This window comes from Polyodon spathula, unplaced genomic scaffold (assembly GCF_017654505.1).
Source record: "Polyodon spathula isolate WHYD16114869_AA unplaced genomic scaffold, ASM1765450v1 scaffolds_2237, whole genome shotgun sequence".
NCBI classification, from domain to species: Eukaryota; Metazoa; Chordata; class Actinopteri; order Acipenseriformes; family Polyodontidae; genus Polyodon; species Polyodon spathula.
In genome coordinates, this window is record NW_024473711.1 from 55001 (window position 1) to 75048 (window position 20048).

Below are 20048 nucleotides of genomic sequence, written 5' to 3' on the forward strand. Positions count from 1 at the left end.
CTTCCTTCCTTCCTTCCTCCCTCCGCCCGCCCGAGAAGCAAGTACCACGACTGCTGCGGCGGGCGGCCGCGCCCGGGGCGTTTGGCCAAAACCATTGTGGGCATCGCTTCTCGGCCTCTTGGCTAAGATCAAGTGTAGTATCTGTTCTTATCAGTTTAATATCTGATACGTCCCCCATAGGGGGACCGTCTATATTAAATTGATTTTTGGAAGCGGGAGATGGAAGCGGGGCTTGCTCCGTCCACTCCACGCATCGACCCGGTATTGCAGTACCTCCGGGAACGGTGCACATTTCTCAGAAAGGTCAAAAGAGAGAGAGAGAGAGAGAGAGAGAGCGAGCGAGAGAGAGAGCGAGCGAGAGAGAGAGAGAGAGCGAGCGAGCGAGAGAGAGAGAGAGACCCCCCCCTCCCCCCCTCCCCACCTCCCCTTTCCTGGGACGCGCCGTTTTCCCCCTCTTTTTTTTTTTTTTTTTTTTTTTTTTTTTTTTTTTTTTTTTCATATTTCATATTTCAGGCAGGCCTAACGCACGCTCGCCGGCACGTGTGCGCAGCAGCAGCAGCAGCAAAGCGCCCTTTCGCCGGGGCGGAACGGCAGATGCGTTTTGGGAGGAGTTCCCTGTTTTTGTTTTGCGTGCGTGGCCTCGCTGCCGCTTGGCAGAGGGGAGGGCCTTTGGGCCTTTGGGCCGGCCGGAAGGGCTCGGCCACCAGCAAAGGCACGCTCCGGCTTCTCTACAGCTCGAATGAACCTTTCGCCTTTTACTAAAGATTTCCGTGGAGAGGAGCATTTACGAGTTCGATCCAATTTTTGGACAGCCCTTCCCCTCAGGGAGGGGCTCCACCTGGAGTTTAAAAGCAGAACGAGCACAGAAAGGGCGGTCGCCCCCGTTGGAGCCCGGCACCTTTCCTTCCTTCCTTCCTTCCTTCCTCCCTCCGCCCGCCCGAGAAGCAAGTACCACGACTGCTGCGGCGGGCGGCCGCGCCCGGGGCGTTTGGCCAAAACCATTGTGGGCATCGCTTCTCGGCCTCTTGGCTCGATCAAGGGTTGCGATCGGTGGTGTATTGCGGATAGTGCAATTGTAGATTGTCTTGTTAAGTAATTTTTTTTTTTTTTTTTCTTCTTTTTGTTGTGCAGGTGCCCCGGAGGTGTTTTCTTTTCTTGGAGGGAAAGGTCAAGAAGGAGCAGAGCAGGAGGCAGTTTTTTTTCTACGGGGGTAGGGCCCTTTGGGGCTGGCTTCCTTCTTTTTTTTCTTTTTTTGGTGGTTTTTATTTAGACTAGAATGTCTTTTTCTAAGTTTGGAGTGAGGCGGCACTGTTGTGTGCGCTTTAGTTTAAAACAGTGTTTTAGAGAGGGAAATGGGAAGACTGAACTGACAAGGTTTGAGTTTAGTAAAAGTGTGTTGCAAAGGACTCTGGGATTTAGTGCAGGTGAGATTTTTTGTCTCATTCCGTTGACTAATGGCTTTTCTTGGGATGTTAGTTTTGTAAATGATACAAGCTTTAGGAAATTTTGGAGAGTAAGGGATGAATTGGGGTCTAATGAGGTGTTGGAGAAATTTGAAGTTGAAGCTTTAACAGATAACTCTGTGAAAACAGTGATTGTTAGAATGTTCAATGAAACCGTATCCGAACAAGATGTGAATACCTGGATAGCAAGGTATTGCGTGGTTAAAAGGAGTGCTGTGAGAGTGCTGGACTCAGATCAGATTTGGAATGGTTCATGGAGGATTCTGGTAAAGCTTTATGATAGTGCTACAGGGTATGGTGGGTTTAGACACATCCCGTCGGATATAACCTTGGGACCAAATAGAGGGTTTGTGTTTTATCAGGGCCAACCAAAGCTGTGCAGGAAGTGTGGTGAGATGGGGCACCTGGCAGTGGTTTGTAAGAAGGAAATTTGTGGAGTTTGTAAGGAGGTGGGACACTCTTCAGTGGATTGTGTAAGCGAGAGAAGATGTAACCTGTGTGGAGAGGAGGGTCATTTGTTTAGAGACTGCCCACAATCCTTTGCAAACAGGACGAGAGCAGGGAGGGTTCAGGATATGACTGGTGTGGGAACTAAGAACACTGTAAATGTGGATGTGGATGCAGAGGTGGAAAGGAATGACCAAATTGTCGTAAACCTGAATGTGGATTTGTCTAGTGATTTAGCCGTATCGCCATTTTCTACAGAGAGTGTTGAGTTAGAGGAAGAGGCCTGTGAGGGTGCCGGTGTGCTGAGTTGTTCGGAGGTGATTGGAGGAGAGGGAGAGGGCGTGTCTGAGAGTCAAGGGGTTGTGCCTGAAACACCGATGAGTGAAGAAGAGGGGGGTGAAGTAAGGGGGGACCTTGTGGTTGGTGGAGAGATGGGTGGGAATGAGTTTGGAGAAGAGAAAGGTGGGATGGGTGGAGTGAAGGAGGCTGGGAATAAGCCTGGTGTGAGTGTTGGGAAAGGATCAAAAGAAGACAAGACTGCAAAGGAGACTGAGAATGTGAATAATAATGAAGCTGTACAAAGAGGGAGGAGTGCTACAGTGGGTGAGAGGGAGAGGGGGAATAGGAGTGAGTCTGGTGGGAGAGGGGGGAGTGTTGGAAGGGGGGAAGCTGGTGTTAGGTATATCAGGAGTCGACAGAGAAGTGCTAGTGTGATTGAGGTTATGGATGTGGAAAAGGCAACTGACAAAAGGAAAATAGAGAAGTGGGAGTTGGCACAAAGCCAAAAAAACAAAGAAGACGAAAAATAAGGATGAGAGTAGTGAGTCTGAGCAGGATGAGGAGCGGGAAAGGGGAGAAAGGAGTGGTGCTTCTTTCTTGCTCCCTGGTTTTTCTCCGAGCAGTGAGATAGGATCCCCTATTTTTGATGGGGGAGCGAGAGATTTTGGGAGTGAAAGTGTGTATGAGAATGTGGATGATTTTGTTGAGGCAATGAGTATGAGTAAAAGCAAGTAGTTTTTTGTTTGATATGGCAGTACAAATCTTTCTCTTTCTTGATGCTGCTGATAACAACTTTAAACGTGAGAAGTGTGAAGAGTGAAGGAAGATGCAAAACGGTTTTACATTTCCTTGGAACAGTCAATACTGATGTTGTGTTTTTGCAAGAATGTGGATTATCCTTCCAAGATAACTATGTGGGTATGGAGAGAATGTGGGTACATGGCGAGTCTGTCTGGTCAGGAGGGAATGGCTGTAAAGCAGCTGGAGTAGGGATTCTTTTCAAAAACAGGAATTTTGTGATGGAGAGTAAGGAAGTGATAGAATGTGGGAGAATGCTGGTTGTGGATGTGAAGTACCTGGGGAAAGCATTGCGTTTTATTAATGTGTATGCATCCCCAGATAAGGAAGAAAGATTTGAACTGTTTAAGAAAATAAGGAAGCTTTTAGATACAACACGTGTGTGTATTTTGGCCGGGGACTTTAACACAGTGTTAAAGGCATCGGATAGAAGGACGAACCCTGAGGGAGTTAAACTAGATAAAACATCAATAGTTTTGAATGAACTCGTGACAGATTTTAGGCTTCTAGATGTCTTGAAAGCTGTGAAACCCGGTGAGAATGTGTACACATGGGTGAGTGATGATGGAACAAAAGCTTCTAGAATAGACTTTATTTTTTCTTCAAACAGTGTGCGGTGGGATAAGTGTGATGTAGTGCCTGCGTTCTTTACTGACCATTGTATGGTGACTGCTAGGATGGGAATGGAGGGGGTGTGTGAGGTGGGGAAGGGAGTATGGAAGCTGAATGTGGAGCTGTTAGAGGATGAAAGGTTAGGGAGAAAGTTTAAACGTAGGTATGAAGAGTGGCAGACTGTGAAGGATATGTATGGGTCAGTAAGTGAATGGTGGGAGTGTGTGAAAGAGAGAATCAAAAAGTTTTTTGTGACAGAAGGTAAAATCAGGGCAGCCAAAGGAAGGAAGAGAATAAATGGGTTGCAATGTAGACTGGAACATCTGGTCAAATTGCAAAGGCAGGGGTTTCCAGTGAACGATGACATAAAGGAAATAAAAAGCAAATTGAAAGAGTTGTTTGAGAAGCGGTGCAAAGCCGTGATGTTTAGAAGTAAAGTGCAATATATTGAAGAAAATGAGAAATGTACCAGGTTTTTTTATAAAAAGATTGTGGACAAGAAAAAGGCAATGACTGGCCTGAAAGATGAAGATGGCAGTATTAAAAAAGACACCAAAGGAATGATGGAGGTGGTGGAGGATTTTTATAGTGCTCTATATAGGGAGAAAAATACTGAAGGGAATGTGATGGATGAATTTTTGGAGGAGTTGGACTGTGAGGTGGATGGAGGGGAAAGTTTGGGAAAACCTTTAGATCTGAAGGAAGTGACAGAGGCAATGAAGTCCTTTAAATTGGGGAAAGCGCCTGGTAGAGATGGCTTGCCAAGGGAGTTTTACTCCAAATTTTGGGAAATAGTAGGTCCTGATATTCTAATGGTTTATAATGAAGTTATAGCTGTGGGGGAAATGCCGCCCTCTTTTAGGGAGGGGATCATTACCCTTATTTTCAAAAAGAACAGCAGGGAGGAGTTGAAAAATTGGAGACCAATAAGTCTATTAAATGTCGATTATAAGTGCTTGGCAAAGATTCTAACATCAAGGATGAAAGCGGTGATTGACAGTGTAATCCACCTGGACCAGACCTGTGCTGTACCAGGGCGGAGGATAACGGACAGCCTCATTTTGTTAAGAGATTCTGTGTTTTATGCCCGTGATAGAAATTATCCTTTGTGTGTTTTGAATCTGGACCTGGAGAAAGCCTACGACAGAGTCTCGCACAAGTTTATGTTAAGGGTGTTAGGCAAAATGGGGTTTCCGGCGAGTGTAGTGAAATGGGTGGGCTTGCTGTACAAGAACATACAGAGTAGAGTCTTAGTTAATGGGGTCCTCTCAAAAGTTATCCCAATTAAATGTGGTGTGCGGCAAGGCTGCCCTTTATCACCGATTCTGTTTATCTGCTGTTTGGAACCTTTGGTCAATGTTTTAAGAAAAGATCAAAGTGTCAAAGGAATGTCTGTACCAGGGGGTGGTGGGAGAATGGTAAAAATTCTGGCATACATGGATGATGTAACTGTCTTATGTAGCGACAGAAGGTCAATTAGAAGGACCTTTTGGCACACAGAAAGATATGGTCTAGCATCAGGGGCAAAGTTGAACAAAGAAAAATCTGAGTGTATGTTTTATGGTAATTGGCCAGAGGCTCCAGACAGTGATGTATGTGTTAAAACTGATTCTATCAAGGTTTTAGGTTTGAAGTTTGATAGCACAGGATCTGGTCAGCTGAACTGGGTGGATGTAGGGGCGAGAGTGTCACAGAAGCTAGGATTATGGTCGCTTAGAAATCTGACAATGGAAGGAAAGGTTCTGGTCTTAAAATCTACAATTTTGCCCATGCTGTTTTACATCGCGGTTGTGTTCCCTCCAACAACACATGTCTTGAAGATTTTGAATAGGACTTTGTTTTGTTTCTTTTGGGGGTCAAAGAGTGAGAAAGTAAGGAGAAATGTTGTGGTTAAAAATGCCCTTTTAGGAGGCAAACAGTTTCCAGATATAAGTTTGGTTCTAATTGCAAAGTATGTCGTTTTACACGTGCATATGTGTTTGCTTGGAAAATGTACAGCTGCTTTGTTTTTGAGGTTCTATATGGGAGCAATGTTAAGGTCCTTTAAAATGTATAATGTTCCGTTAACAGTACCAACAGTTTGGGAAATGCCTTTCAACTTCTCACTGATTAAAGATTTTATTGTTAAGAATGAATTAAAGAATGTAGAGAAAGAGTACTGGGAGGACTATAGGAAGGTGGTCAGACTTGTTCAGAGCAAGGATACTATCTGTCCTGTCAGGTGGTACACCGCAGATCAGGTGGAAAGGATTTGGATAGAGGTTGCCCATCCAAGGCTCTTGACTATACATAGGGACTTGGCCTGGCTGATAGCCCATGAGGCCTTGCCAGTCAGACAAATGATGCACAGACGGCAAATGGCGAAGACTCCTAGATGCCCTCGTCAGGGTTGTGGAGCGGAAGAATCAGCTGAGCATCTGTTGGTTAATTGCAGCTTCGCACAACATGTTTGGGCTGAGGCTGACACCTTTGTAAAAGAATATTGTGAAGGAGAGACAGTAAATGAGCCCATGATATTATATGGGAAACATAATGAAAAGATGAGCAAGAACAAGTGGTATGTGTTGTGGGCAATACTGAACTCCTTTAAGGACGCAATATGGAGAGCAAGAAATGTTCTGGTTTTTAGGAATGCTCAGCTCTCAAGTTCGGACTGCGTGAGGCTGGCTTTGAGCATCCTAAAGGATTATGAAATCAAAGATCGTCGGGAGTCGGGGAAGCAGAAGGCGGAACAAATGTGGAAGGTGGGAAAGTGGATTGGTGGGCAATGGGCTGTTGGCATTGGTTAGTGTTTCTGGGTGTTTTCAAGGGTTTTGGATGAGGAGGTTATTTAGGAAGGGCAAAGGTTTTCTTGCTTTGAACAAAGCTGAATCGCTACTGTTATAGTTTTTCTTGATTAAGTGTATTTGTTGTAATGTCCTTTGTGTGATTTGATTTGTACAGTGAAAGGTACTGCATGGAAAGATTATTTTTTGTGTGTGGATCCTGGCTACTGGAGTGGTCTGAACGCAGTATAGATGTTTCAGTTTTGTTTGGACTGTAATGAATGTAATATGGAAAGATTTGTGGAAGGAAGTGTTATTGTTTTTGACAAGTATTGGAATGTTTTGGACTATGGGATGTTTTTGTTTTTGTAAATAGTATGGTTATTGTAACCATAAATGTGATGTATTCATATTGCAATGAATTAATAAATATTTTCTAATAAAAAAAAAAAAAAAAAAAAAAAAAAAAAAAAATCTTCTTATCAGTTTAATATCTGATACGTCCCCCATAGGGGGACCGTCTATATTAAATGGATTTTTGGAAGCGGGAGATGGAAGCGGGGCTTGCTCCGTCCACTCCACGCATCGACCCGGTATTGCAGTACCTCCGGGAACGGTGCCCATTCCACAGTTCTCAGAAAGGGTCAAAGAGAGAGAGAGAGAGAGAGAGAGAGAAGAGGAGAGAGAGAGAGAGAGAGAGAGAGAGAGAGAGAGAGCGAGAGAGAGAGAGAGCTCCCCCACCCTCCCCTTTCCTGGGACGCGCCGTTTTCCCGCTCTTTTCGTTCTTTTTTTTTTTTTTTTTTTTTTTTTTTTTTTTTTTTTTTTTTTTTTTTTTTTTTTTTTTTTTTTTCATATTTCATATTCAGGCAGGCCTAACACACGCAGCAGGCCAGTGTAGCAGCAGCAGCAAAGCGCCCTTTCGCCGGGGCGGAACGGCAGATGCGTTTTGGGAGGAGTTCCCTGTTTTTGTTTTGCGTGCGTGGCCTCGCTGCCGCTTGGCAGAGGGGAGGGCCTTTGGGCCTTTGGGCCGGCCGGAAGGGCTCGGCCACCAGCAAAGGCACGCTCCGGCTTCTCTACAGCTCGAATGAACCTTTCGCCTTTTACTAAAGATTTCCGTGGAGAGGAGCATTTACGAGTTCGATCCAATTTTTGGACAGCCCTTCCCCTCAGGGAGGGGCTCCACCTGGAGTTTAAAAGCAGAACGAGCACAGAAAGGGCGGTCGCCCCCGTTGGAGCCCGGCACCTTTCCTTCCTTCCTTCCTTCCTTCCTTCCTCCCTCCGCCCGCCCGAGAAGCAAGTACCACGACTGCTGCGGCGGGCGGCCGCGCCCGGGGCGTTTGGCCAAAACCATTGTGGGCATCGCTTCTCGGCCTCTTGGCTCTGATCCAGTGTGTGGCTTGACCGCAGCTCGATTTGGAAGCGATCGGTAAGGTATCGGTAAGGTAAACGGGAGCAGCGTTGGTTGCTGGTAGCTGTGGTCTGGGTAGCAGAGGACTAGGGCAGGCGGCAGTCCAGGAGCCAGGTTGTTGAGCAGGTAAGGGGGACCCTTTGAGGGCACCTTATCTGCTGTTTTTCGTTTTCTTTTCATAGGTTGATACCTTGCTTTTTTTGGCCTTGGCTAAATTTAAAACTTAAGCTTTCTTTTTTGTGGGAGAAGGTGTTTATATAGTTAAAATGGCGGCCTCGAGGTTTGCGGCACGTCGTTTTAATTGTATAAGGATTTCCTTGAAGGAGCAGGAGAGAGGAGAGGGGCAGGAGGTTGAATTTAATAGGCTTGAGTTCTCTAGGTCTGTGTTACAGAATAAATTGGGATTCAAGCCAGATCAACTCAATTGTATTATTACTGTGGGGAAGGGAAACACTTGGGATGTGAGTTTTAGGGAGGTGAGTGATTTGCAGAAATGTCACCGGTTGTTTATTTTAGGGAAAGATGACCATCAGTTGAGTAGGTTTCATGTGACTACCTTGACTGATGTTGCTAGGAGGGTGGTGATTGTGAGGATGGGTTCGGAGACTGTGCAGGGAGAGGATGTGTGTATATGGCTGAGAAAGTATTGTTTGGTGCATGGGGGTGCAGAGAAAGTGAGGGATAGTGATGGGGTATGGAATGGTGCATGGAGAGTGCGTGTAAGTCTGTTGCCAGATCCGAATGGGTATGAGGGGTATAGAATCATTCCCTCTGAAATAGTGCTGGGGATGGATAGGGGTTATGTACATTATTTTGGGCAACCCAAATTGTGTCGGAAGTGTGGGGCAATGGGTCACTTGGCGGCGGGGTGCACAAAAATTATGTGTTATGTTTGTAAAGGTGAGGGGCATGTGGCGAGCGAGTGTCAGGAGAAAAGGAAGTGTAGCTTATGTGACAGTACTGAGCACCTTTTTATGCACTGTCCGGCCTCCTTTGCTAACAAAGCAAAGAGAAATGATGAGAGGGAGAGAGAGCAGAGGGAAAGGGAGAGGGAGAGGGGAGAGGGAGAGGGAGAGGGAGAGAGGAGGGAGAAGAGGAGGAGAGGGAAGACAGGGAACAGCAGGAAGGGAGAGGAAAGAGGAAGGAGAGTACTGAGGGGGAAGGGAAGGGAGGTGAGCAGCAGGGGAGAGGGGAGAGTGAGAGTAGAGAGGATGAGGGGAAGGGGCAGGCATCTGGGGCGGGAGAGCAGAGAGGAAGTGAGGGGGAGGAGGAGATGGATCAGGGGGACGGACAGAAGGAGCAGCAGGGGGTTTCCTTGGCAGTAGATCTGCAGGTTACATCTTCAGAAGAGGACAGTGAGGGGCTCGGAGAGGGGTCGAATAAGAGTGAGGGGGAGGTGGGTCCCTCAGGTACCCAGGACGAGACCCCTATCCCATGTGGCCAGATGCATCCAAGGGGATATGTGGTGAGTGATGTAGAGAGTGGATCGGAGGGGGAGTCTAGTGAAGAGGAGATAGAGGTGGAGGAGGAGGAGGAAGAGGTGGGAGGAGAGCTTGATGAGGAACAAATGGAGCAGGAGAGAGCTTCGGGGAAAAGGAAATTGGAGAAAGGAGAAGATGTAAGAGGTGGTATGAAAGTGGGGAAAAGAGGGAAAAAGGGAATAAAAGAGGACAGTAAACATGCTAGGCCGGGAGCTCCGGTGTCTCCTGGTTCTGACTCCTCGGTACTGAGTGACAGGTCTTATGGTGGGAGGGGTGTTGACCCTGGGGGCACCTCTTTTTTAGACGATGATAACGTACAGCAGTTCTCAGATAGCGTGGGGATGGAGCCAAGTAAAATGTAATGGTTATGTTGTCACACCTTTTGTTGTTCCACATGGCGCTCATAATAGCTACAGTGAATGTGAGGAGTGTGGTGAGCAAGGTCAGGTGCAAAGCTGTTTTAGAGTGGCTAGCAGATATTGATGCAGATGTGTTCTTTTTACAAGAGTGTGGGATTGGGTTTAGAAAAGAATATAGAGAGTTGGAAAGCATGTGGCTGAAAGGTGAATCAGTGTGGTCGGGGACAGATGAAAATAAGAATGCGGGGGTGGCAATACTGTTTAAAAATAATAAGTGTGTAATTAAAGAGAGAAGTGTGTTGCAGGATGGGAGGGTTGTGATGGTGAGAGTGGTTTGTAATAAACAAGAGTTTAAACTGGTGAATGTGTATGCGCCTGTGGAGAAACACCAGAGGGTTGAACTGTTGGGACTGGTGAGGATGGAGCTTAGTTCATCCATACCGGTAGTGATGGGTGGTGACTGGAATTGTGTGAGGAGTGGGAGTGACAGGAAGGCTGGGAAGGAAGAGTTTAAATTAGATAAAACATCGGTGTTATTGAACAAAATTATTAAAGATTTTAAGTTGACAGACTGCTATAAGAGGATCCATTCTGAAGAGGGCTTTACCTGGAGCAACCCTCAGGGGACTAGGAAATCCAGGATCGATATGGTCTTTGTTTCCGAGGGGGTGGAGGTGAAAGGTTGTAAACTGGAGCCTGTGTTCTTCTCCGATCATGTGATGGTGAAGTCAACATTGGATCTGGGAGGGGTGAGTGAAAAGGGGAAGGGAGTATGGAAATTAAATGTAAAATTATTAGAGGATAGTAAAATAAGAGAGAAATATGTAGAGAAGTATAAAGGGTGGAGGTCTCTACAGGTTTTCTTTGAAAGGAAGAGTGAGTGGTGGGATTTTGTTAAAAGGAAAACCAAATTGTTTTTTATAAATGAAGGCAGGGATAAGGTGCGTAAAGCAAGAGAGAAATGCAAATGGCTGGAAAGGAAGCTTCAGAGATTGTTTTTGCAGGAGAGGGCGGGTTTTGAAGTCTCTGAAGAGATAAAGGGGGTGAAAGAGAGAATAAAACATTTAAGGTATAAAAAAAGTGAGTCAGTGATACTGCAAAGCAAGATAGAAAGGATTGAGAAAGAAGAGACCTGTTCAAGGTTCTTTTTTAAGAAAGTATTTGACAGGAAGCAGGTGATGGAGGGGTTAAAAGGGGTCGATGGTGGGGTGAGGAAGGGAAATAAAGACATGTGTGAAGTGGCGGAAATTTTTTATGAGAATTTGTACAATGAAAAGAGTGTGGTAGAGAGCAATTATAAAGAAATGATTGAAGGTATCAATGCAGGGTTAAATAATGAACAGAAGGAGATGTTGGTAAAGGGCTTTTCTCTAAAAGAGCTGGATAAAGCTTTGAAAATGAGCAAAATGGGGAAAACGCCTGGGGAGGATGGCTTACCTGCTGAATACTACAAGTGCTTTTGGAGTATTTTAAAATATGATTTGTTGAGTGTTTTTATAGAGATTTCTAATGCTGGGGAAATGGCTGCTTCCTTCAAGAGGAGCATCATCACGCTGCTCTATAAGAAGGGAGATCCAGAAGATTTGAAGAACTGGCGTCCAATCAGTCTCCTTAACACAGACTATAAGTTGCTGGCGAAGATCCTGACTGGGAGGATGGGGCAGGTGATTGATACAGTCATCCATCAGGACCAGGTATGTGCAGTCCCGGGTAGGAGGATAATGGACAGCCTGATACTCGTGAGAGATACTATCTGTTATGCCAGGGAGAGGGAGCTCCCGTTTAGTGTCCTGAATTTGGACTTAGAGAAGGCATATGATAGGATAGCGCACAAGTACATGTTTGGTGTACTGTTGAAAATGGGGTTTCCAATCGGGTTCGTTAATTGGATTCAGATCTTGTATAAAGATATTCAAAGTGTTGTTTTGGTAAATGGGAGCTCGTCTGAACCAGTTAAAATCCGAAGTGGAGTGCGCCAAGGCTGTCCACTGTCTCCTTTGCTGTTTATATGTAGCATTGAGCCTTTAGCCATTGCTATTAGGGCTAATAAACAGACCTGTGGACTGTTTGTACCTGGGAGTGGAGGTGAACAAGTAAAATGCATTTTGTATATGGATGATGTGTCAATCATCTGCAGAGACGAGTTCTCCATGGAGAGGACAATGAGTACAGTTGAGGGGTTCTGCAGGGCGTCAGGTTCTAAAGTCAACTTTAATAAGAGCGAGTGCATGATGTATGGGAAATGGGCCAGAGTACCCAGTATTGGGTTGTGTTTTAAGAATGATTTTATTAAAATTTTAGGGATTAAATTTTTTAAGAACGGGTCTGGGATGCAGAACTGGGTGGACGTTACAGCAAAGGTTGCACAAAAGTTGGGGCTGTGGAGCCTCAGGGAACTCACCTTTGAGGGAAAATGTTTAATTTTAAAATCTGTTATTTTACCTGTTTTGTTGTATTTGTCAGCAGTGTTCCCTCCAACTAGAAACGTCCTGTGTGCCCTGACACGAAGCGTGATGCGTTTCTTCTGGGGGAGGAAGAATGAAATGCTAAAAAGAGAGGTGGTACACAGGGCCGCAAAAAATGGAGGGAAGGGGGTTCCTGACCTCACGAAAACCCTGTTTTTGCATTTTGTCATTTGTCATGTAAGGTTATGTTTGTATGGGTCATCCAAAACAGCGCATTTTGTGAGATATTTTTTAGGACCGATCTTAAGAGGTTTTAAAATGTTTTACCCTGTTTTGTCAGTGCCGACGGCATGGGAAGCACCCTTTCACTATAATAAAATTAAACTGTTTCTAAAGAAAGAGGAGCTTTTTACACTGGATAATGAGGTGTGGCAGGACCCCCGGAAAGTGCGGAAATTTGTACTGGATAGAGAGAAGATGTGTAACGTTTCTTTTTTTAACCCACAGGTTGTGGAAGGAATTTGGTTGGCGGTAGCTCACCCGAGACTCATGAATCGGCACAAGGACTTGGCATGGCAGACAGTGCATGAGATCCTTCCAGTAAGGGCTGCTATGTTTCGGAGGAAGCTCGGGAAGACCCCTAGATGTCCTTTTAAGGACTGTGGGGAAGAAGAGTCGGCAGCGCACCTGTTCTGGGACTGTGGGCAAGCAAAAAAAGTCTGGCGGGAAGCCGAAGTTTTTCTGCGCTGTTTTTTAAATAAGAGAAGGCTCCTAAAGGCAATGGTTTTGTATGGGGTTAAGCCTGGGTTCATCCCAAAAGAGGAATGGCCATACCTATGGGTCATGCTAAACTGTTTTAAAGAGGCCATGTGGAAGGCGAGAAACCTCCTAGTGTTTAAAGGAAACCTTCTGTCCTCTGGAGAGGTGAAGAACTTGGCTTGCCACAGGCTCGGAGAGTATCAGATACAGGATGCGCTGCGTGAGGGAGAAGACATCGCCCAGGAGAAATGGGGCCCTTGCTGGTGTTTGCCTGCCACCTGGACTCGTGCCGGTTCATGGTCCAAAGATAGGGGGTGAAGCGGGTTGTTTTTCTGTCACATTTGCTAACCGGTACAAATGGAAGCTGTGTTTTTTTTGCACATACATTTGGTTGGTTTTATGTATTGTTTTTAAAAGAATTGTTTTTTCTAAGACCCTGTTCTTCATTGTAAAGTTTTTATGACTTGGATTATGTGATTGTTTCTTTTGTATTGTTTTTAGTGTTTTGATTATGTATGATTATGTTTTCACTGTCCAAGGAAAATAAATAAAAACTTTAAAAACAAAAAAAAAAAAAAAATCTGTTCTTATCAGTTTAATATCTGATACGTCCCCCATAGGGGGACCGTCTATATTAAATGGATTTTTGGAAGCGGGAGATGGAAGCGGGGCTTGCTCCGTCCACTCCACGCATCGACCCGGTATTGCAGTACCTCCGGGAACGGTGCCCATTTCTCAGAAAGGTCAAAAGAGAGAGAGAGAGAGAGAGAGAGAGAGAGCCCTGACTCTAGAGCGAGAGAGAGAGAGAGAGAGAGAGAGAGAGAGAGAGAGAGAGAGAGAGAGCCCCACCCTCCCCCTTTCCTGGGACGCGCCGTTTTCCCGCTCTTTTCGTTCTTTTTTTTTTTTTTTTTTTTTTTTTTTTTTTTCATTTTCATATTCAGGCAGGCCTAACACACGCAGCAGGCCAGTGTAGCAGCAGCAGCAAAGCGCCCTTTCGCCGGGGCGGAACGGCAGATGCGTTTTGGGAGGAGTTCCCTGTTTTTGTTTTGCGTGCGTGGCCTCGCTGCCGCTTGGCAGAGGGGAGGGCCTTTGGGCCTTTGGGCCGGCCGGAAGGGCTCGGCCACCAGCAAAGGCACGCTCCGGCTTCTCTACAGCTCGAATGAACCTTTCGCCTTTTACTAAAGATTTCCGTGGAGAGGAGCATTTACGAGTTCGATCCAATTTTTGGACAGCCCTTCCCCTCAGGGAGGGGCTCCACCTGGAGTTTAAAAGCAGAACGAGCACAGAAAGGGCGGTCGCCCCCGTTGGAGCCCGGCACCTTTCCTTCCTTCCTTCCTTCCTTCCTTCCTTCCTCTCCGCCCGCCCGAGAAGCAAGTACCACGACTGCTGCGGCGGGCGGCCGCGCCCGGGGCGTTTGGCCAAAACCATTGTGGGCATCGCTTCTCGGCCTCTTGGCTCAGATCAAGTGTAGTATCTGTTCTTATCAGTTTAATATCTGATACGTCCCCCATAGGGGGACCGTCTATATTAAATTGATTTTTGGAAGCGGGAGATGGAAGCGGGGCTTGCTCCGTCCACTCCACGCATCGACCCGGTATTGCAGTACCTCCGGGAACGGTGCCCATTTCTCAGAAAGGTCAAAAGAGAGAGAGAGAGAGAGAGAGAGAGAGAGAGAGAGAGAGAGAGAGAGAGAGAGAGAGAGAGAGAGAGAGAGAGAGAGAGAGAGAGAGCCCAGAGGAGAGAGGGGAGACGAGCGGGAGTGGGAGGGGAGAGAGAGACGAAGGAGAGCAGAGGCGATTTAGCACCACCACCAGAGACCCTCCGAGCCTCTGAGAGCCCCTTTCCCCCCCCCACCCACCGGGAAGGGGCCTCTTTCTTTTTTTTTTTCCTTTTTTTTTTTTTTTTTTTCTTTTTTTTTTGTTCTTTTTTTTTTTTTTTTTTTTTTTTTTTTTTTTTTTTTTTTTTTTTTTTCACATATTTCATATTCAGGCAGGCCTAACACACGCAGCAGGCCAGTGTAGCAGCAGCAGCAGCAAGCAGCAGCAGCAAAGCGCCCTTTCGCCGGGGCGGAACGGCAGATGCGTTTTGGGAGGAGTTCCCTGTTTTTGTTTTGCGTGCGTGGCCTCGCTGCCGCTTGGCAGAGGGGAGGGCCTTTGGGCCTTTGGGCCGGCCGGAAGGGCTCGGCCACCAGCAAAGGCACGCTCCGGCTTCTCTACAGCTCGAATGAACCTTTCGCCTTTTACTAAAGATTTCCGTGGAGAGGAGCATTTACGAGTTCGATCCAATTTTTGGACAGCCCTTCCCCTCAGGGAGGGGCTCCACCTGGAGTTTAAAAGCAGAACGAGCACAGAAAGGGCGGTCGCCCCCGTTGGAGCCCGGCACCTTTCCTTCCTTCCTTCCTTCCTTCCTTCCTTCCTCCCTCCGCCCGCCCGAGAAGCAAGTACCACGACTGCTGCGGCGGGCGGCCGCGCCCGGGGCGTTTGGCCAAAACCATTGTGGGCATCGCTTCTCGGCCTCTTGGCTCCTATCAAGAGAACAGAGAAGGCGAAAGTAATATCTGGAAAGCGTTAGCTGGAAAGAAAATTGCTGGAGAAATGGAAGAAGGAATGAGAGGAAGGAACACCCTGCGATTCCAACTGAAGCAGTTGAGTGGATTATGGGGGAGGAGAAAGTTTGTCCTGGAGGTCTTGTTCGAGCTATTCAAGCTGGATCCAGAAGAGGTGCTGTGTTTAAAGGACTTCATAGCAAAGGGAAGATTTGACCTGACCCTGTACACAGAAGAAGATTGCTGGAAGGTGATGAAGGTGTTCGAGGAGAACAAGGAGAGGCTGCCGGCCAGTGTTTTTAACCTGGAACCGCTGTTTCTCATGGACTGGAGAGCAGTGTTCGTGTCGATGTCCTGCCCGTTTGTACCGGTGGAGGACATCACTACCAGTTTGAAGAGGAGCTGTGAGCTGAAAACAGAGGTGCCAGAGAAGGTAATGGACACTGAGAAAGTTTGGAATGGAGTGTGGAAGTTTTCAGCAAGACTGTTCATCAGTGAAGGGAGGATGGTTCACATTCGGTCTGACCTGATGATAGGAGCGGTGAGGGGAACGGTATTTTACAGAGGGCAGCCAAGAACATGTTTTAAATGTAACAGTACTGGTCATTTCGCTGCAGATTGTGAGGAAGTGGTCTGTAAGAACTGCCGACAGACAGGGCATGTGTCCAGGGATTGCCCCAGTGGAGTTGTGTGCAACCTCTGTGGCTCCAAGGAGCATTTGTACAGGGACTGCCCACAGAGAGCTAAAAGTTATGCGCAAGCAGCCAGCGACGGGGCTAAGAAGGAAAGTGACAGAAAAGAGAAAGAACAGCCGAGCAAGAAGCCAGAGAAAACTAAAGGACTGGAAGAAATGGACACAGAGCCAAACAAAGGAGCAAGTGTTGGGGGAGGAGTCCAGAAGGATGGAGGCGGAATGGCGGGAAAAACAGCACCAGGGCAGACAAAGGAAAGGGGCGGAGTTACAGGAACTAAGGAAAAGAAGAAGGGAGAAGGCGCTTCAAAGGTCGACCAGCAGAGGGCCTCAGAAAAGCAGTCCACTCCTGACCCAATGGAGGTGGATGTACAGAAGAAGAGGAAAGAAAGAGGGAATGAGGAGTTGGCTAGTGAAGGAGAGTCAAGAAGGGTAAGAGGAACAGCTGGCCCGAGTTGGAGTGAGAGTGTGGAGGAAGAGGAGAAGAAGAAAGCCAGAGAGGAACAAAGGAGAGAGCCAGAACTTAGAACGTGGGATTCTGGGAGAGGTGATGGGAAGGAGGAGGTCCTTATGCTGCAGTTCTGTAGGAAGGAGTATTCTGAATTGGTGGCATGGGAGCTAAGGATGAGGAAAAGAAATCCAACAGAGGAGGAGGTAGGACGATACCACGCAGAGAGACAGCGACTACTGAAGAATGCGAGGTGGAAGGAAAAGGAGCTGGAAGAAAAGAAAAAATGTCAAGATAGGAGTTAAAGAAAGACTGCTTTTATTTTGATATATGTCTTGTTTTTCATGAAAGAAGTATTGTGTTGATGTATAATCGTATTTATTGGTGATTTTGAGTAAGGATATTTGTGTTCAATGTTTTTGAGTTCTGTTTTTTGAGATATGACTTTTTTGTTTATGAATAAGTATTTGATTTTGAAAAGTATAGAAGTTTTTTATTTTTTGTTTTGATGTATAATTGTTTTGTTTCATGATAAGATTAAAATTTATTAATTAAAAAAAAAAAAAAAAAAAAAAAATCTGTTCTTATCAGTTTAATATCTGATACGTCCCCCATAGGGGGACCGTCTATATTAAATGGATTTTTGGAAGCGGGAGATGGAAGCGGGGCTTGCTCCGTCCACTCCACGCATCGACCCGGTATTGCAGTACCTCCGGGAACGGTGCACAGTTCTCAGAAAGGTCAAAAGAGAGAGAGAGAGAGAGAGAGAGAGAGAGAGGCGCGAGCGAGAGAGAGAGAGAGAGAGAGAGAGAGAGCCCCACCCTCCCCTTTCCTGGGACGCGCCCCCCCCCCCCTCTTTTCGTTTCTTTTTTTTTTTTTTTTTTTTTTTTCATATTTCATATTCAGGCAGGCCTAACACACGCAGCAGGCCAGTGTAGCAGCAGCAGCAAAGCGCCCTTTCGCCGGGGCGGAACGGCAGATGCGTTTTGGGAGGAGTTCCCTGTTTTTGTTTTGCGTGCGTGGCCTCGCTGCCGCTTGGCAGAGGGGAGGGCCTTTGGGCCTTTGGGCCGGCCGGAAGGGCTCGGCCACCAGCAAAGGCACGCTCTGGCTTCTCTACAGCTCGAATGAACCTTTCGCCTTTTACTAAAGATTTCCGTGGAGAGGAGCATTTACGAGTTCGATCCAATTTTTGGACAGCCCTTCCCCTCAGGGAGGGGCTCCACCTGGAGTTTAAAAGCAGAACGAGCACAGAAAGGGCGGTCGCCCCCGTTGGAGCCCGGCACCTTTCCTTCCTTCCTTCCTTCCTTCCTTCCCTCCCTCCCCGCCCCGCCCGAGAAGCAAGTACCACGACTGCTGCGGCGGGCGGCCGCGCCCGGGGCGTTTGGCCAAAACCATTGTGGGCATCGCTTCTCGGCCTCTTGGCTCAGAGCAAGTGTGTGGCATGACCGCAGTTTGCTCTATCTGAGAGAAAAAGAAGGTGACACGAAGATGACGTCTAAATCTTCACTCAAGTCAGCACCCGGGGCTGGACTACGGAATACCGTCCGTTTCAGATGGAAAGAGGAGAACAAGGAGGATTTCCTGGATCGTGATCAGTTCGTGGAGAAGGTTTTGCTGGGACAACTGCGCTTTGTACCTGCTCAGATCTACTGCTTACAGGTGAATAACAGCCAAAGATTTTTGGACTTAACTTTTGAAAGTGGTGTTGTTTATGATACCTTTCTAAAGATTTTTGAAGAGAAAGCAACAGAAAAGCCTTTGTCTTTTTATAACATGGAGCCACTTTGGCACAAAGACCACAGGGTAATAACAGTGCACATGTTTAACCCATATATCAGTGACTTTGATATTGAGCTGTTCTTGTCTCGGTACTGCAAAACTGTTTCCGGGGGATTACCAGTCAGAGACAAGCATGGCATATGGACAGGCAAAAGACAGTTCCGGGTAACTCTAAAGCCTGATAAGAGCAGCTCTGATGGGTTTAAGCACCCGCCGGCCAACTTTACAATTGGGCCAAACAGGGGCTACCTGTTTTACAGCGGACAGCCCCAGTACTGCAGGAAATGTGGGATTTTTGGGCACCTGGTTGCCACTTGCAAGAACATGGTCTGTCGCAACTGCCAAGGCACAGATCATGAGACCAAGGACTGTGACAAAATTAAAAAATGCAGCATCTGTAACTCTGAGGAGCACCTGTTCAAACAGTGCCCAAAGAGGAGTGCAACATATGCAGATGCAGTCCGAAGAGAGGAGCCGGTGGAGGAAGAATCAGCAGGTACGGGGGAGACTGTCCCAGAAACCCCACAGGAAATGGAGGAGGAGAAGGAGGGAGAGGAGGAGGTTGCAGGCGGACCCAGTCGTAGGGTGCTGGCTTCCTCCCGTGACTACAGCGAACCGCTTCCTGGGAACCAGCAGCACTGGAGCGAGATGAAGAGAGGTAGGGAGAAACGGAAAAGCGTTGACGAACCGTCAAAGAGTCAATCAGAGGCTATTACTAAACGGAAGGTAGAGGGGATCCCACTTTCCGTTAATCCCTATGACGCTTTGCTGGTAGAAGAGGAGGGGGAAGCTTTAGAAGAACTGTCAGAAGAGGGAGCTGTCAGAGACTGGAGTGAAGGCAGCACAGGCAGTGCTGAACTGGGAGCTACTTTAGAAGAAATCCAAGAGCAAGTTTTGGCTCTTGGTAATACTAGGCAAATGATACCCAGCCACGAGAAGGAATGTCCTCCTGAAGGTGGGCCTGGACATATGTCCGCTTTAGAAGAAAAAAAAGGGACTTGAGTTTGTTCGGTTTTCTTCCTTTTTTTTCTTTCAGCTTTTGTAAATGTCTTCTTTGAATTTAATGTCTGTAAATGTCAGGGGTTTGAGAGACAAAGTGAAGAGGACAGCTGTGTTTACCTCTTTGCGATTATATGATTTTTCTGTTTGTTTTTTTCAAGAGGTACACCTTAAAGATGAGAAGGATGTAGAGGCCTTCAGTACAGAATGGGGGGCTGGTGAATCCCGTTGGAGTGTGGGGGGGGTTCATTCTTCAGGAGTGGGGATTGTTTTTAAGGGTCAAAATGTGGGAATTGTACACACTGTTTCACCTGTACCGGGGAGGGTCTTAATGGTGGATGCTGATTGTGGGGGGACACAGTTTAGATTTATTAATATATATGCAAACCCTCTTATGTCTGCAAGGGCAGATCTGTTTGCTGAGTTAGGGGATTTGTTGGTCACTAATAGGGTGGTGGTGATGGGAGGGGACTTTAATATTAATTTGGACACAGCGCAAGATGCAGATTTTAGTTTTAAATATCTGAAATCCTTGTTAATAAATTTTGAGTTAGTTGATGCCTTTGCAAAATTAAAAATGAAGGGGGCCACTTGGAGGAATTCCAGAGGGTCTAGTAGCAGGCTAGATTATTTTTTCGTTAGCAAAAATTTTCAGTTGCAGTCTGGGTCTGTTCTCCCTATGTGGTTTTCTGATCATGATCTAATATCACTTAAAGTTTTAGTTAAAGCTCCTTTGTTTGGCAAAGGTTATTGGAAATTTAACAACAAAGTACTTGAAGAGAGAGAGTTCTGTGAGTCTTTTTTAGAGCA

The 20048-nt window shown here is 46.6% G+C and overlaps 9 non-coding genes and 1 pseudogene across 9 annotated transcripts; all 10 read left to right on the forward strand.

Annotated features, from left to right (window-relative positions):
* The first annotated feature begins 102 nt into the window (after nucleotides 1-102).
* LOC121310517 lies at nucleotides 103-295 on the forward strand. The gene has a single exon (XR_005948852.1). It is a non-coding gene; the product is annotated as a U2 spliceosomal RNA (small nuclear RNA).
* A 419-nt stretch (nucleotides 296-714) lies between these two features.
* Nucleotides 715-832, forward strand: LOC121310500. Its single transcript, XR_005948837.1, has one exon. It is a non-coding gene; the product is annotated as a U5 spliceosomal RNA (small nuclear RNA).
* A 5961-nt stretch (nucleotides 833-6793) lies between these two features.
* Nucleotides 6794-6991, forward strand: LOC121310548. The gene has a single exon (XR_005948875.1). It is a non-coding gene; the product is annotated as a U2 spliceosomal RNA (small nuclear RNA).
* A 432-nt stretch (nucleotides 6992-7423) lies between these two features.
* On the forward strand, nucleotides 7424-7541 carry LOC121310501. The gene has a single exon (XR_005948838.1). It is a non-coding gene; the product is annotated as a U5 spliceosomal RNA (small nuclear RNA).
* A 5785-nt stretch (nucleotides 7542-13326) lies between these two features.
* LOC121310541 lies at nucleotides 13327-13511 on the forward strand. Its single transcript, XR_005948871.1, has one exon. It is a non-coding gene; the product is annotated as a U2 spliceosomal RNA (small nuclear RNA).
* A 399-nt stretch (nucleotides 13512-13910) lies between these two features.
* Nucleotides 13911-14028, forward strand: LOC121310502. The gene has a single exon (XR_005948839.1). It is a non-coding gene; the product is annotated as a U5 spliceosomal RNA (small nuclear RNA).
* A 183-nt stretch (nucleotides 14029-14211) lies between these two features.
* Nucleotides 14212-14404, forward strand: LOC121310551. Its single transcript, XR_005948876.1, has one exon. It is a non-coding gene; the product is annotated as a U2 spliceosomal RNA (small nuclear RNA).
* A 570-nt stretch (nucleotides 14405-14974) lies between these two features.
* Nucleotides 14975-15092, forward strand: LOC121310503. Its single transcript, XR_005948840.1, has one exon. It is a non-coding gene; the product is annotated as a U5 spliceosomal RNA (small nuclear RNA).
* Nucleotides 15093-16972: 1880 nt separating this feature from the next.
* LOC121310539 lies at nucleotides 16973-17192 on the forward strand (annotated as a pseudogene).
* A 367-nt stretch (nucleotides 17193-17559) lies between these two features.
* LOC121310466 lies at nucleotides 17560-17677 on the forward strand. The gene has a single exon (XR_005948804.1). It is a non-coding gene; the product is annotated as a U5 spliceosomal RNA (small nuclear RNA).
* Nucleotides 17678-20048: the final 2371 nt, after the last annotated feature.